The sequence below is a fragment of the Mus musculus genome, chromosome 16 (assembly GCF_000001635.26).
Source record: "Mus musculus strain C57BL/6J chromosome 16, GRCm38.p6 C57BL/6J".
NCBI classification, from domain to species: Eukaryota; Metazoa; Chordata; class Mammalia; order Rodentia; family Muridae; genus Mus; species Mus musculus.
The window spans coordinates 98,062,249-98,082,640 of NC_000082.6; the positions used below are offsets into that span (position 1 = coordinate 98,062,249).

At 39.7% G+C, this 20,392-nt stretch overlaps 1 long non-coding RNA gene across 1 annotated transcript; it reads right to left on the reverse strand.

Annotated features, from left to right (window-relative positions):
* Positions 1 to 263: 263 nt before the first annotated feature.
* On the reverse strand, positions 264 to 20,191 carry A630089N07Rik (RIKEN cDNA A630089N07 gene). Its single transcript, NR_015491.1, has 5 exons — positions 20,098 to 20,191; positions 5,756 to 5,882; positions 5,507 to 5,567; positions 4,296 to 4,417; positions 264 to 1,990 (listed from the first exon to the last, which is right to left on the reverse strand). It is a non-coding gene; the product is annotated as an RIKEN cDNA A630089N07 gene (long non-coding RNA).
* Positions 20,192 to 20,392: the final 201 nt, after the last annotated feature.

Genomic DNA, 20,392 nt, shown 5'->3' on the forward strand with positions numbered 1-20,392 from the left:
GAATCCATTTGTTTCATAACTTCTGTTAGTGTCCATGTGTCTCTGTTTAGTTTCTGTTTCCAGGATCTATCCATTGGTGAGAGTGGGTTGCTGAAGTCTCCCACTATTATTGTGTGAGGTGTAATGTGTCCTTTGAGCTTTACTAAAGTTTCTTTAATGAATGTTGCTGCCCTTGTATTTGGAGCATAGATATTCAGAATTGAGAGTTCCTCTTGGAAGATTTTACCTTTGATGAGTATGAAGTGCCCTTCCTTTTCTTTTTTGATAACTTTGGGTTGGAAGTCAATTTTATTCGATATTAGAATGGGTACATCTTATTTCTTTGGACCATTTGCTTGGAAAATTGTTTTCCAGACTGTCACTCTGAAGTAGTGTCTGTCTTTTTCTCTAAGGTGGGTTTCCCGGAAGCAGCAAAGTGTTGGGTCCTGTTTGTGTAGCCATTTCTGTTAGTCTATGTCTTTTTATTGGGGAATTGAGTCCATTGATGTGAAGAGAAATTAAAGAAAGTTAATTGTTGCTTCCTGTTATTTTTGTTGTTAAAGTTGGGATTCTGTTCTTACGGCTGTCTTCTTTTAGGTTTGTTGAAAGATTACTTTCTTGCTTTTTCTAGGGTGTGGTTTCCGTCGTTGTATTGGTTTTTTTCTGTTATTATCCTTGAAGGGCTGGATTCGTGGAAAGATAATGTGTGAATGGTTTTGTCATGGAATACTTTGGTTTCTCCATCTATGGTAATAGAAAGTTTGGCTGGGCATAGTAGCCTGTGTTCTCTTAGTGTCTGCATAACATCTGTCCAGGATCTTCTAGCTCTCATAGTCTCTGGTGAAAAGTCTGGTGTAATTCTGATAGGCCTGCCTTCATGTTACTTGACCTTTTTCCCTTACTGCTTTTAATATTCTATCTTTATTTAGTGCATTTGTTGTTCTGATTATTATGTGTCGGGAGGAATTTCTTTTCTGGTTCAGTCTATTTGGAGTTCTGTAGGCTTCTTGTATGTTCATGGGCATCTCTCTCTTTCTTTAGGTTTGGGAAGTTTTCTTCTATAATTTTGTTGAAGATATTTGCTGGCCCTTTAAAGTGAAAATCTTCATTCTCTTCTACTCCTATTATCCATAGGTTTGGTCTTGTCATTGTGTCCTGGATATTTTGAGTTAGGATCTTTTTGCATTTTGCATTTTCTTTGATTGTTGTGCCCATGTTCTCTATGGAATCTTCTGCACCCGAGATTCTCCCTTCCATTTCTTGTAATTTGTTGCTGATGCTCGCATCTATGGTTCCAGATTTCTTTCCTAGGGTTTCTATCTCCAGCGTTGCCTCACTTTGGGTTTTCTTTATTGTTTCTACTTCCCTTTTTAGGTCTAGTATGATTTTGTTCATTTCCATCACCTGTTTGGTTGTGTTTTCCTGTTTTTCTTTAAGGACTTGTAACTCTTTAGCAGTGTTCCCCTGTATTTCTTTAAGTGGTTTATTAAAGTACTTCTTGATGTCCTCTACCATCATCATGAGATATGTTTTTAAATTCAGGTCTAGCTTTTCGGATGTGTTGGGGTATCCAGGACTGGCTGAGGTGGGAGTGCTGGGTTCTGATGATGGTGAGTGGTCTTGGTTTCTGTTAGTAAGATTCTTACATTTGCCTTTTGCCATCTGGTAATCTCTGGAGTTAGTCGTTATAGTTGTCTCTGGTTGGAGCTTGTTCCTCCTGTGAGTCTGTTAGCCTCTGTCAGCAGACCTGGGAGTCCAGCTCTCTCCTGAGTCTCAGTGGTCAGAGTACTCTCTGCAGGGAAGCTCTCCTCTTGCAGGGAAGGTGTACAGATATCTGGAGTTTGGACCTGCCTCCTAGCTGAAGATGAAGGCCCAAAACAAGGCCTGTCCCAGAAGCTGTGTCGCTTCTATAGTCTGCACTCTCACCTGTGCAGACTAGTCTCTGAGGGATCCGGGACCCAAGATGGCTCCCCCAGGAGCTCCATCCGAGAGAGTCTATCTTAATACATCACTGTCCTCATGGGGAAAAAAAGAAGCAGAAAGAAAAAGGAAATGTAGAGGAATATAGACGAGGAAAAATGGAAGGAGAGAAGAGGAGAAGGAAGAAGAGACTACTTAAAACATGTTATTTCTGTTATCAAATATGCAGAGAACTATCTGCTTGTCAGTTTCTCTCCAGTATGGTATCTTTTATGCTGTTTGTCTTAATTTGGATTTCATTGCTGTGAAAAGATACTATGACCAAGGCAACTCTCATAAAGGACATTTAATTGGGGGTAGTGTACAGATTCAGAGGTTCAGTCTGATATCATCAAGGCTGAAAAAGTGGCAATGTCCAAGCATACATGGTGCTGGATGAGACAAGAGTTCTACATCTTGAACAGAAGGCGACCAGAAGACTCTTCTGCCCTGGGTGGAACTTAAGCATAGAATCACAAAGTCCACCCCCACTGTGACATACTTTCTCAAATGCCACATCTACTCCAGAAATGCCATACTTCCTAATACAACCACTTGCCATGGACCAAGTATATTCACACCTTTCAAGATCACTGAAAAGGCTTTTACCACATTGGTTATATTCATAGGGTTACTCTTTAGTGTTCTTTTATGTATTATGAATAGGCTTTACCATATTATCTACATGTGTAAGGTTTCTCTCCAGTATGAAATTCTTTTATGTTTTCAAATTTGACCATGAGAGGCAAAGGATTTACTACATTGCTTACATCAATAGGGTTTCCCTCCAGTATGTATTCTTTTATGCTCTCAAAGATTATGATGGTGTGCAAAGGCTTTACCATATTCATTACATTTGTAAGGTTTCTCTCCAGTATGAATTCTTTCATGACTTTGAAGTTGACCATGAGAGGCAAAGGATTTACTACATTGCTTACATTCATGGGGTTTCTCTCCAGTATGTGTTCTTTTATGTACTTGGAGATAACTATGATATGCAAATGCTTTACCACATTGATTACAGTTGTAAGGTTTCTCTCCAGTATGACTTCTTTCATGAATTTGAAGTCCATGATGAGAGTCAAAGGATTTACTACAATGCTTACATTCATAGGGTTTCTCTTCAGTATGTGTTCTTTTATGTATTTGGAGAGTACTATGATATGCAAATGCTTTACCACATTGATCACATTTGCAAGGTTTCTCTCCAGTATGAACTCTCTCATGTCTTTTAAGACCATTCTGAGCTACAAAGGCTTTACCACATTGATCACATTTATAAGGTTTCTCTCCAGTGTGTATTCTTTTATGAACTTGGAGATAACTGTGATATGCAAAGACTTTATCACATTGATTACATTTGTAAGGTTTCTCTCCTGTATGTGTTCTTTTATGTAATTGGAGAGTATTATGATATGCAAAGGCTTTGCCACATTGATTACATTTGTAAGGTTTCTCTCCAGTATGAATTCTTTCATGAATTTGAAGTTGACCACAAGAGGCAAAGGATTTACTACATTGCTTACATTCATAGGGTTTCTCTCCGGTATGTGTTATTTTATGTACTTGGAGATAACTATGATATGCAAAGGCTTTGCCACATTGATTACATTTGTATGGTTTCTCTCCAGTATGAATTCTTTCATGACTTTGAAGTTGACCATGAGAGGCAAAGGATTTACTACATTGCTTACATTCATAGGGCTTCTCTTCAGTATGTGTTCTTTTATGTACATGGACAGTACTACGATATGCAAATGCTTTACCACATTGTTTACATTTGTAAGGTTTCTCTCCAGTATGACTTCTTTCATGAATTTGAAGTTGATCATGAGAGGCAAAGGATTTACTACATTGCTTACATCCATAGGGTTTCTCTCCAGTATGTGTTCTTTTATGTACTTGGAGATAACTATGATATGCAAATGCTTTACCACATTGATCACATTTGCAAGGTTTCTCTCCAGTATGAACTCTCTCATGTCTTTTAAGACCATTCTGAGCTACAAAGGCTTTACCACATTGATCACATTTATAAGGTTTCTCTCCAGTGTGTATTCTTTTATGTACTCGCAGATGACCAAGATATGCAAAGGCTTTACCACAGTGATCACATTCATAGGGTTTCTCTCCTGTATGTGTTCTTTTATGTATTTGGAGATTACCGTGTTGTGCAAAGGCTTTACCACATTGATTACATTCATAGGGTTTCTCTCCAGTATGTGTTCTTTTATGTATTTGCAGAGTACTGTGTTGTGCAAAGGCTTTGCCACATTGATTGCATTTGTAGGGTTTCTCTCCAGTATGTATTATTTGGAGACTACTTTGATGTACAAAGGCTTCACCATACTGAATACCTTCATAGGGTTTCTCTCCAGTATGAATTTTTTCATGCCTTTGAGGATAACTGTGACTTGCAAAGTCTTTACCACACTGAATATTTTCAGAGGGTTTCTCTCCAGTAAGTCTTCTTTCATGCCTGTAAAGATAATTGGCACATGTGAAAGCTTTACCGCATTCACTAAACCAATGAATCTTTTTATCTGTAGGAATTAACTTTATAATTTGGTCTAATTGTAAACAGGAATCACATATTAAGATTTTTATCAATTTCTTTACATCATGGTTTCCCCTTCATCATGGTTGTTTTGCATACCTGTAATGGTAAGTGTTATTACATGGCTCATATTTGTAGCATCCTTTTTCTCTATGAGATTTTTCACATACATTCATAAATTTGCCTATATTGTGAAATACACTACATTTTCATACTAAAATGGCAAAATAAACAAGGACAAACAGAAAAGAATGTCCACAATCCTAGTACTCATAGGGATTTTCTGCAGTGTGAGTATATGGATATATTCCCACTGAAGCTGGCAAACCAAATAATTATAAACTTGTAACACCCTGAGAAATTTGGCTCAAATGTGGACTACTACATATATCTTAATTGTTCTGGGAGAGAGAGAAGGTTCTGCTTCTTTAAATATCCCTATACTCACATGGCTTGTATCTATTGTGATACAGGGTATAACTATTAAAAAAGAATAACAAATGAAAGATTTCTACATTGCATTCAGGCAGTTTGGCTGTTTGTTCATCATAGATATATGGTATAGGAATGAAGGTTTCTCGTCATCAACATTCTTGACTCTCATAAACTGCCCCTCTCACTTAAACTTAGCAATGTTACTATATGAGTAATTAGCTTTACTATGGAATATTTGCTTATTAGAAACATACACTTACCACCTAATATATATCTTTGGCAATATGTAAGTGGTATGACACTAGATTGGCAGTTCTACAGAGTAGCTGTACTGTGGCTATGATTCAAATGGAACTATGTGTTAGGGCATTGTTTCCTCATCTTCTCTTTTAGAGAAATGCCTTGAAAACACAAATCAGACACCTGACGTTGAGGTATATGGATTTGTGAGAACTTAATAATCACTACACTTAAAGAAGTACTTTTTTTTTACACTATTGCCTTTCTTTAAATGTTCCAGGACACATTAACATTTCTTCTGAGGCATATTCATATCAACTTGCACATGAAAATTACCTTCCATGTCTTCTGGAACTTTGACAATGTTCTTCAATATTATTGTCTTCCCAATTGTAGCCTAAAATATAGTATCAGAAAATATATGATATATTATTAGAAATTAGGCAAATTTAAGTTACTATCTTTAGCAGATGTGATTTACTCATCTCATTCTTCCTCATTCTCAATTGAAATTACAGAAAAGCATCAATAGCAAAGAAACAATTGTTCCCTCATTTTAAAAAGTGAAAGAAAATTCAGTCTTACCTATAGCATTGAGGTTCCTGTAGGTCTCCAACATCACATCTTTGTAGAGGCTCTTCTGTGAAGGATTCAGCAAAGCCCATTCTTCACGAGTAAAGTTCACATGCACATCATCATAGGTCAATTCATCCTAAAATATTGTATACATGTGTAAAAATGAAACCATGATACCAACATCACTGTAAATGTATGCTTCATTGACAATATATTTGTATGATTCTGGTGCTTCCCTCACTTATTTCATGACCAAGAAGTTCTGATGTAATTACCAAGTCATCTTAGAAGGAAACTGAATAATAAGGTTCACTTCTGTCATTTCTTTGCTCTTTGAGTGGTAGCCTTGAAAGAGAAATGCTAATTAAGAGAGGGGGTGAGTAGTATTAAGCACACATCAGAGAAATTTTATGAACAATTACTAACTACAAAAAATGATGGACAAACTGAGCATAGTAGTTCATGTCTTTAATGGCAGCACTCAGGAGGTAGAGGCAGGTATATCTCTGGTCTACCCAGGACAGCCAGAGGTACATATTAAGACCCAGTCTCCCCTGTAATAATCAATCAAACAAACAGGAAAAATAGAAAGGACTCAGAGGTTTTTATTGGAGTTCCTACAAAGAATGACACATTCACTCCAGTTCTCTATTCAGCTTCCAGAATCCTGAAGTGTCCCAGTTTAATCTATAACAGTAATGAGATCTTACTAAAAGGGGATGCATCTTTAAATACAAATGGACTGATGAAAATATTGGCAATGTAAATGTTGATACTACATAGGACAGGAGATGGCTCAGCAGTGAAGAGCTCTTGCTGGTCTTGCTAATAATTAGGCTCAATTGCCAGTAGTTATTGATTACTCCAAGTTCAGGAATTCTGAACCCATCTTCTCACTACTATGGGAACCAGGCATACATGATGTGCATATTCATGCATACACTCAAATACTCATATTCATTTAAAAAATGAAAACAAACACAACAGGTAGGAAGAATGTTATGTACCTGCAAACCAATGACTCAGAAAGCTCAGGCAGTAAAGCTCAGGCAGTATTAATGTCATGAATACAGACTATACTGAGAAACAGAATATTCTCTCTGCCAAATTTCAAAATTCACAACGTGGATGACTATCAACACAACAGCATATGCTTGATATGTACAAAAACTTACAATCTAGTCCATCAGTCAATAATATAAAAACAAACAAAAAAAACAAAGAAAATGCTAGGCATGTTGACCCACATTTAAACCCAGCATTCTGGAGCCAGAGTCAGATGGACTTTTAAGTTTGAGGCCACATGTTCTACATACCTACTTTCAGGACAGCTGGGGCTACACAAAGAAACATTGTCCTCAAAGACAAAAACAACAAAATTAAAATTATAAAATACCAGGCTTGCAACATAGTTTAGCACTGAATAACAATTGCTTCAACTGCATCTTATGTGATTTATGGATAGTCTATAATGATGAAGGCAAGACGCCATAAGAAGGAAGCTGACTAATTAGGTCCAATCACAACACAGGGGACACACACACACACACACACACACACACACATGAACACACACAAACCGGAAATGAGTTGAGTCTATAGACACTCAAATCTCATCCCCAATAAGCAATCTAGAAAGTTTCCTCCTACAAAAGCTTTCATTGAGAGAAATGAGTTGGTCAGAGCCAAGCTGACTCCATGACAGGCTGCAAACTGACACTATGGAAGACTAGGCCTAAGTTTTTGTTTCCTAGAACTGGAAAAGTCCAAACAAGTCAATTCCAGGAAACCCACTATCACAGGCAGCCAATCAGAAGCTTCTAGGAACTGCCCCTACCACCAGGCCTGAGCCAAGCCTAAACCAAGAATAATTTTAGTTCCGTAAAGTCCCCCAAGTTCCCCCAGAAGCTTAACCAATCCCAAAGACACCTATACCCTTGGAATTTGAACCAACCAATCAGAATAAAGTTCACCTTCTCCTCCCTGGAATTCCTCTAACTGGCTTTAAATTGAGCTTGCAAAGCTCACATGTCTGTATCCATCATAGTGAATGGCAGACCCCTGTATGATAGAATTCTGCAAAATAAAACGATTTTGTATACTATTTGAGTTGGGGGATTCTTCCTTCAGTGATTCTTGGACCCTAACATTATAAGCTCTCCCAAAGAAAGCCACAAAGGAGAAACAAGTGTTCAAAGACATCACCCTATCTGGGAGCTTTTTGACTCAATCAACTACATTCTGGTCATGGTCACCCATGATGAAAATGCACTTAGTTTAACTTCAATGACCCTAATAGTCTGCAGCACCCTGTACATTCTTCAAATGTTTGGTTCGTTCTTTCTTTCTTTCTTTCTTTCTTTCTTTCTTTCTTTCTTTCTAAGATTTATTTCATTTATATGCGTACACTGTAGCAATATTTATATGTAGTATACCAGAAGAGGGTATCAGATCCCATTACAAATGGTTGTGAGTCACCATGTGGTTGCTGGGAATTGAACTTAGGACCTCTAGAAGAACAAGCAGCCAGTGCTCTTAACTGCTAACCCATATTTCCATCCCCTCTTCTGACACTCTTGATTGCTACATCTTGTAAAATCAAAAAGCAAGAGAGAAACAAGTGTTCAAAGACATCTTCCTATCTGTGAGCTTTTTCACTCAAACAACTACATTCTGACCATGGTCATCCATGTTGAAAATGTACACAGTTTAACTTCAATGACCCTAACAGTCTGCAGCAGCCCATGCATTCTTCAAATGTAGCAAAGTCTCTTAGGACACTCTTTTTTTTTTTTTTCAAGATTTATTTATTTCATTCATATAAGTACACTGTAGCTGTCTTCAGACACACCAGAAGAGGGCATCAGATTCCATTACAGATGGTTGTGAGCCACCATGTGGTTGCAGAGAATTGAACTTGGGACCTCTGAAAGAGTAAGCAGCCAATTCTCTTAACTGTTGAGGCATCTCTCCATGCACTCCTCTGACATTCTTGATTGTTACGTCTTGTAAAATCAAAAGTCAAGTTATTATATCTTTCCAACATACAAAAGCACAGAATGCCCCTTCCATTTCGAATGGAGAGGAATATGTACATAGTGAGGAAAGACTGGACCAAGGCAGGAAACCCAGCAGGACAAACACCATATCATGTAACTCTATCTCAGACACACAGGGACTCAGTTTCAAAAGACATCGATGGCCCTATCCATGAAACTTCTCATACATCTCTCAGTTTAGTTACTTGCACTCTCTATATGCAGCTCTCCATAGCAGGTATCTCATAGCTTAGGTATCTCAACATCTTGTGGTCTCAAAATGCAACTTAGGCTTCATCCTCACAGGTTCATGCAATGCACTCTCACAGTTTCCTCCCTCACTGGGGCTCTGATTCTGGCTGGAACAGTGCTGAACTGAAACTACAGGGGAAGAATCCATGACCTTACATTTTACATCTTTCTTATTTCCAGAACTTGGTTGCTCCTTTTAAGTTTGGATGGACTCCGCCATGCTTGGACCACAGCTGTAGTGGGTTTTCTATGAAGCTCCTTCTGGGGACTAGGAATCACTTTGCCTACCTATCCTCCCACCTCATCCCCCTTTCCATTCATTGAAGGCTTAGCAGGAGGGTGTGTTTTCCTTAGGACACCTTCTTAGACTTTCATTCCTGAACTCGGGCCTCTGTCTCAGCATTTGGCTGCCATTTGAAACTACCCAATGCTGTTTTTCTCTACAAGCCACAGACTGCATTTATTTCTGCCCAACTTTTTGCTTTTTTTTTTCATTGTAGTCATGAATGGGTTACTAGTAATAATCATCCAACAGATTCAATATTCCATTTAAGAAATACAGCCAATTATTTTTTAATTCTGCCTTACTCGATTTCTCTGAGCATGGGAAGAATAAGGAAGTTTTGGGGTAAAATTACCACAAAAATGACCTCTAGCTAAATTTTTCATTCTATTTTCAACTGAAATCCTACAACTTCAACTTCTGTCTGCATAACTTGCAATATTCATATCTTCCAGATGCCACAACAACAGCAAGTTAAGCTCTGAGTGCAGATTTCTTTGCTGTTTGCCATCTCAAGTCCTGATATGTCCCACATTCCTCCAAAGGAGAACATGTCCAGTTTCTGTCCAGCAACAAAATCACTTTTGGGGTCTTCTTCTTCTCCTTCTTCTTCTCCTTCTCCTTCTCCTCCTCCTCCTCCTTCTTCTTCTTCTTCTTCTTCTTCGTTCTAACTTGCTACTCTGCTACTTTGATTAAATCCTCTAACCAAAAGCAACTCAGGTAATGAACAGGTTCACTTGTTTGGTTCTGTCAGAACACAGTCCATCATTTTGTGAGCTTAGGATAGAAACTTCAAGAAAATAAGGCAAAAACCATAGACAAACATTGTTTCCTGCCTTGCCCTCTTGCTTGGTCACTGTCTCATGCTCAGCTAGCTCTCTTATGTAGCCCAGGCCCACTTGCTGAGGAATCCTGCCACCCTCAGTGGAAGAGCCTTCCCACATCAATCATCACAATCTCTCACTAACATAGCATCCAGCCATTTTGACGAGGGCATGACCTCAAGTGAGGCTTCCTCAGATGATTGTAGGCTCCAAAATGTTGACAACTGAAGCTAATTAGGACACAGAGACAATAATAGATCAGAAAGTTTTAAAAACACAAATCAAATGTGTTAACCATATCAAAAGTAGCAAAACTCCAAAAATTGCTGATTGCAACAACAGGAAGACAGAGCTGCCAAGAAATGAGGAGAGGCAAGCCTTCAGAATTAAGAAGAAGAAACTAAAACTGTTTCCCAAACTATCAAAAATTCAAGGGCTGGTGAGATGGCTCAGTGGGTAAGAGCACCTGATTGCTCTTTGGAAGGTCCAGAGTTAAAATCCCAGCAACCACATGGTGGCTCACAACCATCTGTAACGAGATCTGACGCCCTCTTCTGGTGTGTCTGAAGACAGCTACAGTGTACTTACATGTAATAAATAAATCTTTAAAAAAAAAAACTCAAGAAACTCATAGTAAGTTGTCAGAAGACGAAAATATGTGACCGTCTATCACTTTTCAGAGAAATAACAATATAATTAGATTATAATGAATAAAAACACACAACATAGATAGCACCACAAATAAAAGGAGACAGAAAGACAAACATATGTCTTTTAAGCATGAAGTATAGAAATATGATTTAAAAATTAAGAAATTACAGACCAATACTCATCCTGTGTATTCTGTTTCTCCTCTTTGCCAATAATAGAAAGCAGATTAGAAGTGGGGAAAAACTCTGTCAATTGGACATAGAGGCAGCCTAAGGAATGGGACAAGTTTTTTTTTTTTTTAAATCCATATCTTATATCCAAATCCATATCTTATAGAGGCCTAATATACAAAATATACAAAGACCTCAAGAAACTAGGCTTTCCAAAGAAAAATTCTATTTAAAAATGGGGTAGAATGCTCAACAGAGGAATCTCCAAAAGCTGAGAAATACTTAATGAAATCATCGCCATCTTAGCCATCAGGGAAATGCAAACCAAAACTACTTTGAAATTTTATCTTGTACATATCAGAATGGTTAAGACCAATAATACAAGTGATAGCTCATGCTGGCAAGGATGTGGAGAACTGGGAAGAACTCTCCACTGCTTGTGGAGTACAAACTAACAGAACCATTATGGAAGTCAGTATTTCCTCAGAATTGTGGTTCCTCAGAATACTGAGAATCCATCTATCTCAAAACCAGCTACATTGTTCTTAGGAATCTATCCAAAAGTTGCTCTACCCTACCACAGGGACATTTGCTCAACTATGTTCATATCATATTTATTCACACTAGACAGAAACTGGAAACAACCTAGAGGTACCTCAACTGAAGAATGGATAATAAAAAATGTGGTACATTTATGCAATGGAGTATCACTCAACTGTATTTTTTTTTTTAAATGACATCGTGAATTTATGGGCAAGTGAATGCAACTTAAAAAAAAGAAAAATCCCCCTAAGTGAGGTAATCCATACCCAGAAAGACAAACACAGCATGCATTCACTTATAAGTGGATATTTCCTATTAGGTAAACAATAATCAAGCTGTACTCCACAAACCCAGAGAGGCTAGGTAGAGATGGGCTATAGGAGGGAAGCACAGATCTCCTTCTAAAGGGGAAATAGAGTAGTTTCTGTGAGTAGACTGAGGTTTGATTGGAACAGGAGTGGTGGGGATCAGTTGGGTTAATGCAGGGTTAAAGTACAATGCAGGGAGAAACAGCTGGAATGGGGTCATTTGGGGGTTAGTGTAAAAACCCAGTACAATATCAACTTCCTGGATGCTATAGGGTGACCTTAATGAAGACTCCAAGTAATGAAGAATATGAAGTCTGAACTGAACATCCTTTTGAGGCCAGCCAGGGCTTCAGTATTAGAAATGGGCTACATATATAGTTGAGCTGTTGGCTAAGGTGGTCCCTTGGAGATCCTTAAACAATCCATGCTGATGCTGGGACAAAACTGCTCTCACATAACTGACAGCAGGGCCCCATCAATCAGGACAAATTCTACAAGGTTCACTGAATGTAGAAACCAAACTGGTGCAGGCTTGGAGCTTTCACCCCTATGTTCTATTCTCTTTGAAGAGAGAAGGAATTCTACACACACACACACACACACACACACACACACACACACACACACAATGTTCTGGGCCATGATAGTAACAAAATTGTTTGAGTGGCCAACCAATGTTTGGTTTAACTTGAGACCCTTGACCTGAGAGGGAACCCATGAGTAACATTGACTGGATTTCTAGGAACCTTACAGAGACTTAAAAATGGCAAGCAGAGAGACAGCATGGGTCTGTGCCAAGTCCTCTGCTGATACGTTATGGTTGTTAGCTTGGTGTTTTTGTGGGACTCCTAACAGTGGGAGCAGGTGTAACTCTGATTCTTTTGCTTGATCTTGAGACTTTTCCTCCTATCAGGTTGCCTTGTCCAATATGAAGGCTTTCACGTTGTCTTTTTCTATCTTTTTTTGTCCTGTTAGGCTGTCCTCTCTTGGAGGTCTGCTCCTTTTTGACTAGTAAACAGGGCAGGTGGCTACTGGATCTTGGGGAGAGGAGGATAGGTGAAATAGGGGAGGGGGTGGTAGCTGGGAAGAGTGTAGGGAGGAAAAACAGTGCTCAGGATATATTGAATGAGAATCTATCTTCAAATAAATATTAATTCATTACTGCTTAAATGAAAATGCAAAAAAAGTAAGCAATAATGAACAAAGAAAAGCAAAATAGTGAAGACAGGGACAGTAGGATTGTTACAGATACAGCTTTTGTTCTGTTTTTGTAGATACTGACCATCACAAAGGAGTGTAAAAATATCATCTTGGAGGTTCAATTTCTCCTGATCATCTAGACCTAGTCCTGAAAGTTTCTAACCTCTGTACAATCTTATCTAGGTCTAGAATGTTTTGGGCATCAGAGACTTAACTGCTGAATAAAATCACCCTTTCTTTTTCTTTCTGAAGTTGGGCTGGCTGGCCTACTCAGTTGTTCTGACTCAAACTCCTCTTCATGCTAACCGATTCAAACTGGCTTCTTTCACTTCTGAATGAATTGCTGTGCTTGGCCTCAAATGAACTCTAGCAATCTGTTCTCATCTTCTGGTATGGTCTCATTCTCTAGCTCATTCTTTCTTCACCTGTGTCTAGCTTGTTTTCTATTTAGCCTGTCTCTGTTAAACTCTCCAGGTAAAACTGCTCCTCCTCTCACCCTCTCGGCTGCTTCCTCTTATGTTGCCTCTCTTCCCTCTCTCTTCTCTTGAGAGTTGGGCATATACTATTTTGTCAGATCTTTCTCTAATTCATCATTTTGTCAGCTACTCAATTAGACATTGCTTTCAAGCATGAGTGCTTCCTTCTAAAACTAACTTTATTTTCATCGTTTGGCAGCAAACATGTGTACTAAGGGCTGAGCCACACCACAAGTAGAAACAGCTTCCCTACCCCATCCCACCCCCAACCACAAGTAAACTTGATATTCCCTGGGTTAACAGTGTGATCAAATACCCTGCAACAAAGGAGTTCATGATAAGCTCGTCTTGTGCCCAGTCTATGTCTGTGAAATCAGGAGTTTTGCTCTCAGCAATGTGAAATATATATCACGTAGGAAACAAAAGCAGTCATTTTCTTGTTTTAGTTTTCACTAGTTTGAAATGTGGCATCACAATGTTTCTTATTTCATTTCAAAAGCAAACTCTTGACTATTGTCAAGAAAAGCCAATGTCTACATATCTCTTCAATAAAAGAAATATGTGATATTGTACAAATTTGCTGCATTAACTATATTATACATTAAGAATAAATACACCAAGCTATAAAAATGTTAAATGTTTAAATACATTCTCCAAATCAAAAATGAAAGTGTTACCATCTAACTTACTTAATGCAGAGAAAATACAGATGAATCAGTTATTTAAGGCTATTACATGTGTGTCCAATTGTAATTTATCATCAGTATTTAAATAAAAACAAAACAGTCTGTTTCTTAAATTCATTTTTACTTTTTCATGCAGTATGACTCACAGGCAGAAAACTTTCATACCATCCAAATAAAGCCACTTTCTGCATTTTTACAGTGTACTATAATACCACATTTGCTTCCCATCTTAACAACTCTTGCTACAGAAAGCTTGATAGTTCATTTCTCTTCCCCATATAATGTGCTAACTAAACATTAGTATAACCCTTTGAAGGAGATTGCTTCAGCTAGATTAAGTGCTTTCTGCCATTCTGTAGGGATTTGGCAGGAATTTGACATTGAACAAGGACATGGAAGTAGGCTCAGAATAGAATAGTTACATTTGGGCTAATACAAAGCTCCAGGTAATCTCAGCCAAGGAATGTGTGGCATTCCTTTTATCTTGGTCGCTCTGATAAGCCCCTTAAAGGTATGATTCCTGGACTTTGTTTATTAGCTTGTGTATTCCTTGACCTAGAACTGACCTTATTATTGGCATGTACTTAAAATGGTCTAAAAGCAGGCTTGAGGGAAATAGACCTGCTTCAGCCTCAGCACAGGCTGGAGTCATGTTATAGTGATGTCTAACTGTCTTCTTCTTTTCAATCCTCCCTCCCTCCCTTGAGATCCTGTTGACTGACTGAGATGAATGGTCACCCTTTATTTTCTACTGCTACCTGCAGATAGACAAGATGGTTCAAGTCCTCATATCCATCTGACAATAAGAGTGCACGAAAGATTAAAATTATATGGGAAAAAGAAGTGGGTCAACAAGGCTTAAGCTGTAATTATATGCCGTTTTTATGACCAATACAGCACTGACTCTGAGAGTCTTTACAAGAACTTAATCATTTAACCTTTACTATTGTCTTCATTCCTTTAGCACAATGTCACCTTAAGGCACCCAGCTTTTCCTCAACAAATGAGCACTGAGGTAATTCTTTTATTTAGGCTACCATAATACAACTGCAATGAACATGAGAATTCTGGTTCTTCTTTAAACTAATTTCAAGTGCATGGAAACTATACTGAGAAGACTGCTGGGATCCATGGCAATTCTGTCATTTTTATGAGAAGTCAGTAGAATTGGATTGCTTGGGAGTAGGTATTATGTGCAAATGTATCAGAATACATACATTAACTATGTAAAATTTTATATCAACTATAACACAACATGGTCTTAACTAATTTTTATTGACATCTATGAAAAATCCCAACCTACTGCTTTCAGAGTTTATTCCTAATACACAACCCTGTATCATATTCATATTCATTATTCAATTCTGGACAATGCCTTATTTTCACTCTTTTTGTTTTCTCAATTAAGTTATACTTAGTGAGGTATCATTAATGTAACCCTAACAATATATTCTGTGTCCCTAAAGTCTATGCTAAAGTCCTCTTTCTATAGCTTTGTACATTATTTCACATCATTTTTAGTTTCACATACTTACAATTGTAAAAAACACCATTATAGGGAGGTTTTCAAAAATAAAAGGGATGATGGGTAGGTTTAATTTGCAGCATAAATTCAAAACAATCTAAAGAAAACTTCTAACAGGAAAGCTGATTCCAAAGCTATCTGCCATGAAAAAAACAAAACAAAACAAAACAAAACAAAACACCTCAGAATTGTCATTAGGATTATGAAAAAATAGTACACCTTTCAGCACAATGTAAATTCTATCCGTACTTATAACAGAGCTACAATAACCAAAAGCTTTATAACATTCATGAAAAAATAATGAGATGTAGAGAAAAAAAGTCCCAAATATAAGCCCCAAATTATAGTCAAGTTTCAATCAAAAGACCTAAGGAAACTCAGTCAGGAAAAATGTGAACATGACCAATATTACCCATGACTGCATATGTATACAAATGGAATAAAAACAGACTTCACAACTCCCACAAAAATTATTCAAAGTGACCCCTAACTGGTACATTTCTGATCCCTCCAGCTACTACTGGTCCCACTTCCAAACAGAGGCCCCAGAGCTCTCTCTATATGGACGTCATCAGAAAGATGGGCTAGAGCTCTGCTGAACCTAATGCCCCTTTGTGTTCTTGCACAAACCCAGCCCTATTGAGCCCACACACAAACCAAGGTTGAAGAATAATTTTAATATCTGCTTCCTGCCACCTGGATTATAGCATATGATATAGAATCTGCCCTACCCACCTGCACACCACCATGCACACTTAAGAAACCTTTACATCTCAGAAACTCCTTTTGGACCCTGGAACTGAATTTCCCTGAATCACTTCATGCATTTTGACTGGTGATAGTGGAAAGGTAAAAGGATTTTAATCAGATCTTGCTGAAGGATGATCCCCATAACCTCATCTCTACCAGTTTCTAAACTATTTGTAAAATCTATCACACAAAACTGAATTTGCAATGCAATGTTCAGAACTTCTAGAAACCAGATTTTCAGTGTTGAAATCTGTCTTCTGCACATCAAAAGCAATGCTTGTATGTGCACATGGAGCAGTGATATAAATAACACAGCTTCCTATGGCCAGAGCTGCAGAGCCTACTCCCCTCCAGGGAATCCACACTCAGGCAGCTCAGAGGCCAAGGCTCTTTGCCCAGGTCACCACATGTACCAAAAGAAAGACAGTCTGGTTCCCAGTCAATCACTGTCCAATCAGACTGGACTGCGATTGCTTAGCCAATCCGTTCTTCCTGGTGGCTGTCACAATCACAATGGCATGGCTTGGGAGAATATGGAAAGAACCTCCAAGCTACCTCCCAATGCTGCTCCTCCTGATTCCTAGGCTGCCCAGAGGACGGTAGCAGCTCTCCTACTGGAGGATTAGAGATTAAATCACTCAGACAGCACAGGCCTTCCCAGCTCTGCCCTTCTACCCCACCCTATGGGCAGACAGAGCCCTAGTATGGTAAATTTGTACTTTAGTAGAATCTTCTACTCTCACAGGTGTGGAGAGCTCTTGATACCGCTTCTAGGAAAATGGCCAGAATATTTGACACTGGGCCAGGACAAGGAAGTAAGCTAAAAAAAAAAAAAAAAAAAAAAAACCAGCTGAGGAATGTGTTCCTCACAATTTGTCATATCTCGATCATCTTGATAAGACCCTGAATACAGGGAACTTCCTTTACACTTTTTTCCTTCCTTGATGATGATGATGTTTATGCTTTAAAACTAACCCTATTCTTCTATGTGCCCAGGCAGTCAAGGAGGGTCTGGGTCTGTTGGCAGATTTCCCAGCCTGATGAGGCATAGGACGATAAGAGGGGGTACTCCTGAGGTTCAAGGGAGGTACCTTTGGATAAAAACAGATATTCTGTGTATATTTCAGGAAATTGTTTCTGTAAGCTTGTGGCTTTGCTTTGAATGATACTGTGGGGTATAAAAACACTACTAAAAATAAACTCAAGGCTCTGGTTGCTGCTGGCTGCTGCTGCAGCAGTATTAACCAGCAGTCCTCCCAAATCTAACTCTCGTCTTTACATCTTCTTTCTGCCTTTTCTATATTTAATCCTTGCCTTCGGTATCAGAGACTGTCTGACTCATGCTGGGGGGTCCAGTACAAGGAAAGAAAGTAGATTCAAAAATCTCTTTCTCCTCCATCCTTGTTACTCTCCTATCTGGTGTTAGGGAGTGACGAAGGGGTGTGTGGGGGAGACGCGGGGGGGGGGGGGGGGGAGGGGGGAGGTGGAGCTTGGGTGCTGTTGGGGAAGGGGTTAAGGGTAGGGGAAAAGAAGTAACCATGAAGTAGCAAAGACCAGCTACACTGATTAAGGCTAAAAGAGGAGCCAGACTAGAATGGATTTTTCATTCCACATATGCTGACACCCTTTAGTCTCTTTTAGGTTCAGGTTGAGGTTAAGTTTTGAACAACTTAAATACAGACTGGAGGCTGCAATTCTAGCCACTAAGACACATGGGAAATCTACACAGCAAGCATATTCCCAGGATCATTTCTTAAATACACAGTGCCCTAACACAGCAGGTTAGTGACAGTGTCCTGAGTGGAAGGTTCCAGATGATGAAAAAACTGGAAAAGGAAAAGGTAGAAAGTAAAAAAGCTGGGGTGGGGAGGTCTTACACAAGCTATGGCTCATGCTAAGCAAGCTTCTAAAGAATACCATCTTGTACACGATTGACATGAGTGAAAAGGAAGGAGATGGGAGACATCTATGAAGTCAGGAGAAAGATGAAGAAACTATGAAGTCAGCAGAAGCATCATACAATCGGACACACTCAGGAGAAGTCTAATTAAACAGTGCTGCACAAGGGCAACTCAGTGTTTCTCAAAAACATTTCTGACCAAATCTCTCATGGCCTTGGGAATGATAACCACAGCCCCATAGGGTAGGAAGTCTTGTTCTCAGAATCTGATTCAACCTCTCCCAAGCATATTCCTGGTTTTAGAAAAGGCCCTGGTTTTATCTCTATACCCAGGGCCTCAGGGTAAGCTGCCAAGGAGCCAGGTGAGTAGGCCCCAGGCTGTGACTGGCTCTGCCAAGCATGTTCCTGGGTTTTAGAAGGAGCTATATCATGCTCCAGACAGGGGAACCTCAGGGAAATTACAGTTTGATCACGCCAGCACTCAATAATGCAACAGTGTTTTCTTTTCTTTTCTTTTTACCCTTTTCACATGGTTGTCACTAAGTGTCATCTCGCCCATGTGGCATAAGTATGCTTTTTTCAAGCAGAAAACTGAACCTTTATGGCACACTAGGCCTTACTGTAGATTGTGATCCTGTAATGCCCCATTGAGCAGCTGGTTAGAGGCCTGCTCTTTCATATGGAGATGGGCCTAGTGGCTGCTTGTAAATCAAGTTTGTTTTCTTTATTATGGCTTGGAGCCATATTTCTGGGCAATCCTTGTGAACAAGCATGTGTATCCTAGCAACCTAAACTCTAATTGCCCTGGTTAGCACATTACTTATCTGTGAGATGTTTTACATGGAGTCCACCCTCAGATAAATTCTACTTGGAGTGCCTTACTATCTCCTAAGCTTTAGTAAATCCTTTACATCATCAATCCTGCACTTTTACATCACAGCTTGATATTGGATTGCTACCCAGCACATGAGATGTCTTTTACAACCTCCACAAAATTAACTCCAAATGGACTGTCCACCTTAATGTCAAATGCTAAGAACAGAACTTGCAGAAACTAGGACTCTCTGAGTTTGGGATCATGCCAAAGATCGTTCTACACACAGGCCAAATGCAGCCCCCACAGTGAAGTTATTCAGAGGCTACGGCTGGGTCCCGCGAGTGGCTAGGACCTCAGGGGACCTCACACGTGGCCGCCGATTCCCATTCAGTCCTGTGAAAGCCCCACCACACCAGCTCGCGCTGCTGAGACCCCTGCTTCTCCCCATTGTTGGCAGTGACCCTGTGCTCACCATGGCGCAACTTCGGAGCTTGCCTGAGCACAATCCACAGCATCCAGCGGCAGGACAAGGAGCACAGCACACAGGCCCATTCAAGCTGGCTCAGCTACTAAGTGAAACCCGCACCACGGCAACCGGAAAGCCCGCCTTCTCTTCTGACTGGCAGGTCCGCCTAAAGGCTCTGACTGGCCAGTAAGTCTGGAGCACCTCCGTTAGAGTTAAGAGTTAGCTGAAGGTACACAGTGTAGGTTCTCAGTCCAAGCTTCAAGGCCAGGACCCAACCTCTTCCAGATCTACAGGAATTTGCATTTCTGTAGTACTTGTGCCTATCCTCCAATAGCCTACCAATCTGTCCCCCCCGCACAGCGCCAGGGAGACCCCACCAGGAAGGCTGGCGGAGACCTGCCACTGCTCAGCCGCTTGCTCCTCCCCTATGTGGGCAGTGACCCTGTGCTCACGATGTCGCACCTTCGGAGCTTGCCTGAGCACAATCCACAGCATCCAGCGGCAGGACAAGGAGCACAGCACACAGGCTCATTCAAGTCTGCTCAGCAACTAAGTGAAATTCGCGCCAAGGCATCCGGAAAAACCCGCCTTCCCTTCTGACTGGCAAGTCAGCCTAAAGGATCTGATTGGCCAATAAGTCTTGAGTGACTCGAGCACCTCCCTTAAAGGTACATTGCGTAGAGATTCTCAGCCCAATTGAAGATTCTTCAAGTCCAATGCCTGACCTTTTCCAGATCTACAGGGATTTGCATTTCCA